General features: G+C 32.5%; 1 long non-coding RNA gene across 3 annotated transcripts; it reads right to left on the reverse strand.

Moving 5' to 3' along the window:
- Positions 1-561: 561 nt before the first annotated feature.
- On the reverse strand, positions 562-11,145 carry LOC107022802. Of its 3 annotated transcripts, XR_003578852.1 has the most exons (5): positions 10,862-11,145; positions 9,560-9,625; positions 1,570-1,629; positions 1,360-1,419; positions 562-1,147 (listed from the first exon to the last, which is right to left on the reverse strand). It is a non-coding gene; the product is annotated as an uncharacterized LOC107022802 (long non-coding RNA). The 3 variants fall into 3 exon arrangements; XR_001457144.2 differs by lacking the exon at positions 1,570-1,629 and having other exon boundaries at positions 10,862-11,142; XR_003578853.1 differs by lacking the exon at positions 1,570-1,629 and having other exon boundaries at positions 562-1,419; positions 10,862-11,139.
- Between the last annotated feature and the right edge of the window lie 1,062 nt (positions 11,146-12,207).

Here is a 12,207-nt window from a genome sequence, read left to right on the forward strand (position 1 = left end):
GATGCACGTTGTTTTAAAATAAAAGGAGAATATGAAACTAATGAAGATTGGGGTCTATTGCCCAGATTTCCACTACCTTGCTTGTTCTTAGGGTACTCCTTCATGAAGTGACCCTCTTGACCACACTTGAAACAACCTGTCTGGTCATCATGATACTTACCTGTGTGGGTTCTACCACATTTAGCACATGCAGGAGCCCAACTACCTCCTTGTGTCACACTACCTTGAGACTATGTCGGTTTAGCTCTAAAGTGTTGGGAATTCTGACCATTATACTCACCTTTGTTTCTGGGTACATTTATATTTTGCAATGTTTTCGATAACTCCTTCAGCTTCAGCTCTCTAATTTTCCTCATCATACCGCTTTTCAAACAACTTATAAACTTCATTTTTGAATATCTCTAATTTTCCTCATCATACCGCTTTTCAAACAACTTATAAACTTCATTTTTGAATAAAACTAAAAATATGAGCAAGTATATAAAAAGCTTGAGACTAATTAGTTCTATTGGTATATAATTTACTATTTGCTGAAGCAACAATAAATTGTAAAATAAGAAGTTAAAGCAAAAAAATCACAAGCTTCCACTGAAATTTCTTAACATATTTTTTTGTTACATAATTGTAACTTCATTGGTTCTTCCGGTAGTTATTTGATCTTCATATAATACAAGATATTCAACTCAAATGATACAATGAATATTGATCTTGCATTTCACAGTTGAACATACTCATCCTGCTTTACTTAAGCTCATAATAAACAAATTTATCATAACTTCAGCTGAAGTACATCAAGAACCTTTGCACTATTTTGAGATTGGACCCCAAAGAGAGGATTAAGTAATGAACTCCCATTTCAAAATGGAGTCTGACAAACTGCTCAATGTGTGTCAAATAACATTAAATGGGAAATTCTTTTTTATTCTGTTACTATTCCATGGAATGTGAGCCACATTTCATTACTAATATCTTTCGAAGCAAGTTTCAAAGCTGCAATAAAAAATATAACAAAAGATAATATTGGACATGCAAAAGTGCTATATTTTTTAAACAATTCAAAAAAGAAGTATGAGAACTTTAAATTAGCAGATCAATTGTATAGTAAAAAACACATTTCGTTCCCCAATTAGACTTGTTTCAGCAATTCCTGCATAATATATATTTCATAGAAACTTCAGTTAGTTTCAAGCTATAACTTCATATAATTATCAGTATTTCGACAGAGCAATAGTTTCTAAAAGTGAGAAGACAGTGGATTGTTTCCTTCCTGATCTTCTCTGTACATGCAACTCCTATTGCATAAGCTAGAACATTTTATTGTAGATTACCTCATGTTAAACAGATTAAAAGGCTACTAACCATGTGAAACAAGCAACCTCATTTCCTGCTAGAAATCCTTCACACTATTATCTCCTTTATCTGAATTAATTTATAAGCATCATATTAAGCCCGTGGTATTTTCAATAACATATCATCAATGGATATTAAGATATAGTGCAGGCTACTTGAAACAAAAGGCCAACTATTTAAGTAGAGTAGGATAATTTAATAATAGTCTTCAAGATTTACTTGTTTTATTAAATATCAAAGAACATTATCGTTGTAAACATGATTTTGACCGGCAATTACCTGAAAGGCAGCAACAAAAGCTCTTATTTAGTGTGATGTTAGATGAATGCGTTATGGTAAATATAGAGTGTCACCTTAAAGAACATATTAAAGTCTAACCTCAAGTAAATATTCATCAAATATCTAACTAACAATAATAATTTATCACAATACAATTAACAACATGTCAGTTGTCACACATGTACGTTGTCCAACAAAAAGCTTAACGAAAATGAAATCCGGTAGAATACAACATTTAGCCATATAAGATCACAAAGAAAAACAAACAATATTGTAACCAGGCAAATAACGTAACTTCAATAAAATGATTGTGTTAAAATATTACAATATATACATACGGAAATAATCAAGCTACCAAGAATACAGATACGTAGATGTAGCTAAACTATTTATAGAAGAGGCGCTATTCTAAGAAAAGACAAGAGAAACACTACTTGAACAACTCAAAATTTACTTAGGAAATGACTAAAATCGCAACTCATATAGTCAAGTTCGGTCAGAAACTGAAACACAAACATTTATTTCTATTATACACATAAAGGTAATACCAATATACCATATTCAACAAATTATTATATCTATTTTCACATTCTAAATATCATTTTCACCATTAACTCCACTCAAAAGTCAACAAATAAGTTACCTGAATCTCTATTTTAATAAAATAATTTAGAGATAATGTCTATCTGACTTCAAGTGTTTTCAAATAACAAAATTAAATTTGATGTAAGATTCAATAGATATAGTCATAGATTTCTACCATTGTTCTCAACATCATTTCATCTAAGGGAGCAGACGAATTACAAAACAAAAATAAAGGTATCAGATAGAAAAGACAATAAAAACTCAAAATTATTCTAGAATAATGAAGTAAGCTCATAGCATGAATAAGACTATCCCATATAAAGATCTACATTATACAAAACTCTTAACTGAATCTTTTTTTTTGAAAAAAAAAAATTCATTAGCAAATGCATTGAAATTACTTTCCAATTAAAAGAAAAAAGATATTCATTAGTGAGGTATCAAACATTTAACAATGTTCCAAAACTTAACTTAAGAGAAGAAAAATGAAAAGACAGTCGATGTAGCCTAGTAATGATAAAAGTATAAGAAATAATATATTTAACACTCCGTTGAAATAATATGATACCATTTCTCGGGGCCTTGCACCTGATCCAAGTAAGCATCAGATGTGACATACCTCAATGAACTATACTTGTATCTTGATTCTAAGATATGATTTGATATCGAAGATGCTGAAGCGAAATCGTTATTTTAAGTTGAATTCGCATGACCGCATTTAAAAAATCATAGAGCGTAATGAAAGAAGGCAACACAAGCATCTTATTTATATATTACATTCTATTATTCTAAGCCAATTGAATGTTGTGCAAATCCTGTTGGGTTTTAGCAAGTGTGAATGGGAAAAGAAAATAGAGAATATGAAAAGTGAGGGAACTACTTTGGAGGGAAAATGAAAAGTCATTTGCAAAGTGCAAATGAAAAGTCATTTCTTATAAATTTGCAGGTAACAGTAACATTCCGAAAAGTTGTTACTCCTTCCGAAAAGTCGTTACTTTTCGAAAAGTCGTTACTTTCCAAAAAGTAGTTATTTTCCTAACAGACACAATTTTTTGAAAAGTTGTTATTTTTTCCAAAAGACATAACTTTCTGGATAAAATGGGTCTGAACAGATTTCACTGAACAGACATGTTCCTTGCTGAAAATGGCTATAAAAGGAAGTCAATTTTTGATTTTTTAATCACTGAAAATTTTTTCTTTCTCTGCATTTATTTTTCTCTCAAATAAAATCAAAGTGTCGATCGACTGAGTCTGTGTGACTTGTTGCTGTTCTTAAGTTCGTTGAAGTTAAAGAAGTTTGAGGTACCGCTATTTCTTTAACAGGTTTAATCCGTTTTATCTTGGGAGAAATTAATCCATAACCTTGGGTACAGTGAGGGGATTAAATTTCTTAAGGACACACAGTAGTTTCTGTGGACTCGGATTAATTCTTGTATTCTATATTATTTTCTGCTTCATCTTATTTCTGTTTCTGTTTCTGTTTATTAACTTTATAAATACAAGTTATTGTAAGAATAACAATCTTAAGAAATTTAACAGTTTCTGTATTTGAGGTTTCTGGAGATTAAAACCTTTATGGTTTTCTACTCTGCTTGAATTTTTAAAATTCATTCGATTAACGATTAAAAGAACATAAAAACTTTATCGTTAAATCAGAAACAGTTTGTGTAAAGATTTGTTCTTTACTGTTAGTATTTTAAATACTTAATTTATCTGCCATTTGTGACAGAAAAAAATGACTAATTCAAGTCAAACAAATGCTGGAACAGTAAGTGCTGCAACAACAACGGTTGCACATAATCGTTCAAATGCTGCCTTAGCACCGGCTGAGAAACCTGCAAAGTTTTCTGGAGTCGACTTTAAGAGATGGCAGCAAAAGATGTTCTTCTATCTCACTACGTTGAGTCTGCAGAAGTTCATCAATGAGAATGTTCCTGTTATGTCAGATGAAACTCCGGCTGATGAACGATTCTTGGTAACAGAAGCATGGACACACTCAGATTTTTTGTGTAAAAATTATATTTTGAGTGGTCTGCAAGATGATCTGTACAATGTGTACAGCAATGCCAAAACCTCAAAAGAACTCTGGGATGCTTTAGAAAAGAAGTACAAAACAGAAGATGCCGGAATGAAGAAATTCATTGTGGCAAAATTTCTGGACTATAAGATGATAGACAGTAAGACTGTCGTCACCCAAGTTCAAGAATTGCAGGTCATAATCCATGATCTCCTTGCTGAAGGTATAAATTTATTTAATGCCTATGTTAGAAATATTAAGTTTTCCCTTAATACTCACATAACCTTTAATGTAGGATTGATTGTGAATGATGCTTTTCAAGTGGCTGCAATTATTGAAAAGTTACCTCCATTGTGGAAGGACTTTAAAAACTACTTGAAACACAAACGCAAGGAGATGACTGTTGAAGATCTCATAGTAAGGTTGAGAATCGAAGAGGATAATAAGGCTGCAGAAAAGAGGTCACGTGGTAATTCAGCAATATCTGGAGTAAATTTTGTTGAAGAAGATTCCACAAAATTAAAGAAAAGAAAGAAAGCATCTGGTCCAAAAAGCAATCCTCCTAAGAAGAAATTCAATGGAAACTGCTTTAATTGTGGTAAACATGGTCATAGGGCTAATGAATGCCGGGGTCCTAAGAAGGACAAGAAAAAGAAGGATCAAGCAAACTTGGCTGAATCCAAAGGAGAAATGGACGATCTCTGTGCAATGCTTTCAGAATGTAACTTGGTTGGAAATCCAAGAGAATGGTGGATAGATTCTGGTGCCTCATGCCATGTTTGTGCCAACAAAGAATTATTTTCATCATATACTCCAGCACTTACAGATGAAAAATTGTTTATGGCAAACTCCGCTGTTGCAAAGGTGGAAGGAACTGGCAAAGTCCTATTAAAGATGACATCAGGCAAGGTGGTGACTTTGAATAGGGTCTCATATGTTCCAGAATTGAGAAAGAATTTAGTTTCAATTCCAGTTCTGACCAAGAATGGATTTAAATGTGTATTTGTTTCTGATAAAGTAGTAGTAAGCAAAAATGATATGTATGTAGGAAAAGGCTACCTTAGTGATGGCCTTTTCAAACTCAATGTAATTGCAGTTGATATGAATAAAGATTTTGCTTCTTCTTACTTGCTTGAGTCTAAATGTTTATGGCATGAACGTTTGGGACACGTTAATAACAAAACCTTGCGAAAACTGATTAACTTAAATATTTTGCCAAAATTTGAGTGCAATAAATCAAAATGTCAAATTTGTGTTGAATCTAAGTATGCTAAGCATTCTTATAAATCTGTTGAAAGGAATTCAAATCCTTTAGAATTGATTCACACTGATATTTGTGACATGAAGTCAACACCATCACGTGGTGGGAAAAAGTATTTCATAACATTTATTGACGATTGCACTAGATATTGTTATGTCTATTTGCTAAATAGTAAGGATGAAGCAATAGATGCATTTAGGCAATATAAAACTGAAGTTGAAAATCAGTTAGATAAAAAGATCAAAATGATCAGAAGTGATAGAGGTGGAGAATATGAATCTCCATTTGCAGAAATATGTTTAGAAAATGGAATAATCCATCAAACTACTGCTCCCTACACTCCTCAGTCTAATGGAATTGCAGAAAGAAAAAATCGAACTTTAAAAGAAATGATGAATGCATTACTTATAAGTTCAGGTTTACCACAGAACTTGTGGGGGGAAGCTATCCTTACAGCAAATCAGATACTTAACAGAGTGCCTCACTCAAAGACAAATGTAATTCCATATGAGAAATGGAAAGGTAGAAAACCCAATTTGAAATATTTCAAAGTGTGGGGGTGTCTAGCCAAAGTCCAAGTTCCTATACCTAAGAGGGTAAAAATAGGACCTAAGACTGTGGATTGTGTATTCATTGGATATGCCACAAACAGTAAGGCATGTCGATTTTTGGTTCATAAGTCCGAACATCCGGATATTCATGATAATACGGTAATGGAATCAGATAGTGCTGAATTTTTTGAACATATCTATCCGTATAAAACTAGACTTGAGTCATCTAGTGGGGGATCTAAACAACCCAGAGAAGAACCAAAAGAGAATGAACAAAATGAAGAAAGTCCAAGACGCAGTAAACGTCAAAAGACATCTACTTCATTTGGATCAGATTTTGTAACATTTCTTCTTGAAAGTGAGCCTCAAACATTCAAGGAAGCAATGTTGTCTAGCGACTCAACCTCTTGGAAGGAGGTTGTTAATAGTGAAATTGAATCAATCTTAAGCAATCATACTTGGGAGTTGGTTGATCTTCCTCCAGGGAACAAACCCTTGGGTTCAAAATGGATCTTTAAAAGGAAGATGAAAGACGATGGAACTATTGACAAATATAAAGCAAGACTTGTTGTCAAAGGTTTTAGACAAAAAGAAGGTCTTGATTATTTTGACACATACTCACCAGTGACTAGGATTACATCAATTCGGATGTTAATTGCACTAGCTGCAGTATACGGTCTTGAAATTCATCAAATGGATGTAAAAACAGCCTTCTTAAATGGAGAGCTTGAAGAGGAAATTTACATAGAACAGCCTGAGGGTTTTGTAGTTCCTGGTAAAGAAAAGAAAGTGTGCAAACTTATTAAGTCACTTTATGGGCTAAAACAAGCACCAAAACAATGGCATGCAAAGTTTGATCAAACCATGTTGTCAAATGGATTTAAGATCAATGAATGTGATAAATGTGTTTACATTAAAGATACTCCAAATCAGGAAGTTATTTTATGCCTATATGTAGATGATATGCTTATAATGAGCAAAGACATTGCTAATATAAAAGCTACAAAGCGTATGCTTGCTAGTAAGTTTGATATGAAAGATTTAGGAGTTGCTGATGTGATATTAGGAATTAAAATTCTTAAAACTCCTAACGGTCTAGCATTGTCTCAAACTCATTATATTCAAAAGATACTTGAAAAATTCAAATTTTTGAATTTTAAAAGGGCAAAGACTCCAATTGATGTAAATCTTCATCTTGCAAAGAATAAAGGTGAAAGTCAGTCTCAATTGGACTATGCTAGCGTATTGGGAAGCTTAATGTATGTCATGAATTGTACACGACCAGACATAGCTTGCGCTATCAGTAAACTGAGTCGATACACAAGTAATCCTAATCATAATCATTGGTTGGCAATGAAGAGAGTTTTGGGATACTTAGATGACACTCAAAACTATGCTTTACATTACAACAGATATCCAGCCGTTCTTGAAGGATATAGTGATGCAAATTGGATTACTGGGTCAACTGAAACAAAATCCACAAGTGGATACGTTTTTACTATTGGTGGAGGAGCAATATCTTGGAAATCATCCAAACAAACATGTATAGCTCGCTCTACAATGGAGTCTGAATTCATTGCTTTAGACAAGGCAGGTGAAGAAGCTGAATGGCTCCGGAATTTCTTAGAAGATATTCCATTTTGGCCCAAACCAATGGCCCCTATATGCATACATTGTGATAGTCAAGCTGCAATAGGAAGGGCTGGAAGCATTATGTATAACGGCAAGTCTCGTCACATAAGACGAAGACATAACTCTGTGAGACAACTACTCTCTAGTGGAATTATCACAATTGACTATGTGAAGTCAAAAGATAATGTGTCGGATCCACTTACAAAAGGCCTAAATAGAGAGGGAGTTGAGAAATCATCGACGGGAATGGGACTATGGCCGAGAACAAGTCATCGTGGCGGTAACTCTACCTAGAAGACTGGAGATCCCAAGATCTAGGTTCAAGGAGATAAAACAAAGTCATTGATGACGGTTCAACATTGTCAAAGGAAAAGAAAAAATTATTATTATTTTATGGTCCATTCTCATGATGAGACAATGTTTAGTAACCAGGATAAAGACATAAGGACTTTTTAATGGTTTCTAAGTTTGATACAGGGAATATCAAATGGTGTATCTATGGGATAACACATTTAGAAATCACCTATGTAAGTGTGAAGTGTAAGCCGCTTCAAGGAGAATCCGGTAAGGCCAGTTCTTTAAGCACTTACTATCCAAGATGTGTTCATGGCTGAAACGAACAAAACAATGAGAACTAAGAACAGTTCAAGGGTTGATTGTGTGACATATGTTGTCTAGGTATACACCAAAGCTCGACGGTTCAAAGATATCAAATCTACCGATTGACCGAGTATATCCGATATATGTTCACTACGGAAAGTTTAAAGGGAAACCTACTTATCCAGATGCGATTAACCTTTACCTACAAGACACACACGTTTTTTCATGCATATGTTTTAACAATAGCCTTCCCCATTCATGTGGGGGATTGTTGGGTTTTAGCAAGTGTGAATGGGAAAAGAAAAGAGAGAATATGAAAAGTGAGGGAACTACTTTGGAGGGAAAATGAAAAGTCATTTGCAAAGTGCAAATGAAAAGTCATTTCTCCCATATCGGCAAAAGAAAGGGAAATTGTTGTCCTTATAGAAGGAAACACTTCCATTACTTCTTAAAGAGCTAAGAAGAAGATGCCCCCTCGCGCCGTCGTCGTTGTCGCTCGCTCGGCTTCGGCTTCGGATTTGGACAAAATTTATTTAATCAGTTTTTGTTAAATCAAATAAATCCTGTTAATATTATCTCTTATAATTTTGCGGGTAACGGTAACATTCCGAAAAGTCGTTACTTTTCAAAAAGTAGTTATTTTCCTAACAGACACAATTTTTCGAAAAGTTGTTATTTTTTCCAAAAGACACAACTTTCTGGATAAAATGGGTCTGAACAGATTTCACTGAACAGACATGTTCCTTGCTGAAAATGGCTATAAAAGGAAGTCAATTTTTGATTTTTTAATCACTGAAAATTTTTTCTTTCTCTGCATTTATTTTTCTCTCAAATAAAATCAAAGTGTCGATCGACTGAGTCTGTGTGACTTGTTGCTGTTCTTAAGTTCGTTGAAGTTAAAGAAGTTTGAGGTACCGCTATTTCTTTAACAGGTTTAATCCGTTTTATCTTGGGAGAAATTAATCCATAACCTTGGATACAGTGAGGGGATTAAATTTCTTAAGGACACACAGTAGTTTCTGTGAACTCGGATTAATTCTTGTATTCTATATTATTTTCTGCTTCATCTTATTTCTGTTTCTGTTTCTGTTTATTAACTTTATAAATACAAGTTATTGTAAGAATAACAAATCCAACCATCTAACAAGGCATCTTTTGATATTCTAAGAAACACGATGAGGTAATCATGGATCTCCTCTGAATGAAACAAAAGAAAATTAAAAGCACGACAAAAACTGAAAAGCATGGGGATATATCAAGAGAAAAAAGATATGCAAATATTACCTTTAATAATGTAATAACCGATTGATCATCAAATATATCAACACTACAATCATCCAAACAGTTAACCTGCAAATGGTAGTAAACAAGTAAAACATTGCATAAAGATTCTCAAGTATACCTAATTTTAAATGGCATACATCTCAATTGCCGTAGGATTGAACTCCTCATCAAGTACCCTTTTTAGTGACAATGAATAAGAATCAAATCATTTTTGAGATGCTACAAATTATACTATATTATACTGGTAAAGGGGTAGAGTCGTACAAATTCATCCATGCACTAAATTACTTGCAATTAACTCTTGAACTCACTATTGAAATAATTTAGAAAAAGGAGGAAAACAAACATTTGCTCATAATAAAACAAAATAAAACTCAAAAGTAATGTCAAAATTAAAATCAAAATGCGAAGATAAAATAACTGAAAGAAAAGAACACCCCCTAAGCTGATCGAGCAGCTGATTTGGGCAAAAATAGATATAAAAGTTAAGACATGAAACGAAAACACCAGCTTGAGAAGTTTTTGTAAATATTTTTTAAAAAACTGGTACTAAATCAGGAAGGTGAAATGGAGATGTTTAAAGACACATCCATTTGGAGGAATAAAAACATACCTAAAATGAAGATGAAGAGAATTTAAAGAAAATACATATATATGCCAACAAAGGTTCCACCCAATTCTCTTCCTGCAGTGGTAGTGTGGAATATTTATAAAGAAGAATGGATGGTTCTAGAGTAATGCAGAGAGTGTATTTGTTAGTCTATATTTACATTTTTACCCTTTGTATTCTACATAGTAAAAAAAAACAAATGGATGGTTCTAGAGTTAGGCAGAGAGTGTACTACCTTTGATATTTCTACATAGCAACAAAACGACAAAATGTATCTGAAATGAGAAAGGATAGTTTCTGATTTGCTTAAAAAACATTATATTTTACCCTTGAAAATGAGTATATTTACATTATTACCAGTGGTCGTCCATCTTGTTGGACAAAATGAATGAACATATCAGAAATTAAAATCCAGTTCAAGAAGATGAAGATGAAATCATAGGTGCTTTTTCATATATAACCCTTTTGTTGCCATTATCTTTGTTTTTTTCCAAACTTTTGAAGACTTACTTTCCTTTCTTTCATTTTCTCAATTTGGTGATCCAACTCATGCATGTTTTAATCTCAATTTTCTGTCAATTCTCTACTTGCTTTCAAAGTTTATGATATGAAATTTCTAAATTATATATTATTACTTTTTATTTCGTCTAATCCTTTCTCTGACCATGTTTTACCAAAGAAAGAAAACATACCTCAAGTTTTGAATTGCAAATTGATTAATGGTTGTTGAAAGAAGAGAGCTGAAAGAAATTATGCTTTAGAATCATGTTTGAGTAAGTCTTTGTGCTATGGATGAATTGAATTTTTTTGTTTGAAGAAAGACTGATGTTCTACAAAGATGGAAGAGAAATGGATCTACAAAAATTTGTTATTGAAATTGAAATTTGTCCTTTTTAATGTAAAATTACATATTTGCCCTTCTTGCTTTTGGAAATGAAATTTGTCCATTTGTTATTAATGTAAAATGACCACTATACCCTTGGTCGTCCTCTTTACCACTCTTGTATATAATAGTAATATATAGGATAATTCATTTTTTAGATTATTTCGACTGTTATCATTGTTTGTCTTAGATAATACGTATAATTTTTTTTGATATTATTAATAATTTATTTGAATTTATCTGCATAATTATTATCTTCTTAATACTTAAATCACAATATTAAAATCCATGACATATTATACGCTTCACCAGATTCATGAATTTACGCCTTATATTTCACCTTATTTTGTATCGCCTCACGCCCACACGTTCTAAAACACGAATAGGCATATTAGTGAAGCCTTTAGGTTTTATAATTACTTATTATTTTGAAGACAATGCATTTATAATTATACATATTAAATAAGTGCAGTTTGCAGACACAAAGTGTTGATGTTACAATGGTGAAAAATTATTCAAATTTTAATACATAATTTTGAACTCATTATCTTAAAATGATGTAAGGTGCAAAACAGATTCTCGTTGAAAATATTAATAGCTCCGTACTTTTATCTTTTTTCACTAAGTCCATCAAAATACACATGGGAATAACCATTAAATATTTTCTGGAAAAAAAGTGATTTTTTTAGTAGTATGGACAAGTCTACGTTAATTTCAATTGTTTGATTTGAATTCAAGTTATGATGGTATTAGTTATGATGAGATTAATTGTGATGGAATAAGTTATGCTAAAAATATTTTTGGCCAAACCCATCGGTAACCCCTAAAGTTGGCACCAAGTTTCACATAGACACTTCAACTGGACGATGTTTATTTTAGACACTTTAAGTAGGGTCCTATTATGTCATTTTGATACTTTTTGCTGAGTTCACATATTATGTGTGCTACACTTATTTGAGCGTGTGAAAAGCGTAAATTTTATGATTTTTAATTTTTTTTTAATTTCTTCTTCTTCTTCTTCTTCCTTTTCTCTCCTTCCCACACTTCCTCCACCATATACCACCACCTTGCCACCATTTTATATTCAACTTTCTCCACTCTTTGTCATTTTTTGATGTGAAAAATTAAATTAATAATATATATATATATATATAT

This window comes from Solanum pennellii, chromosome 6 (genome assembly GCF_001406875.1).
Source record: "Solanum pennellii chromosome 6, SPENNV200".
Taxonomy (NCBI): domain Eukaryota; kingdom Viridiplantae; phylum Streptophyta; class Magnoliopsida; order Solanales; family Solanaceae; genus Solanum; species Solanum pennellii.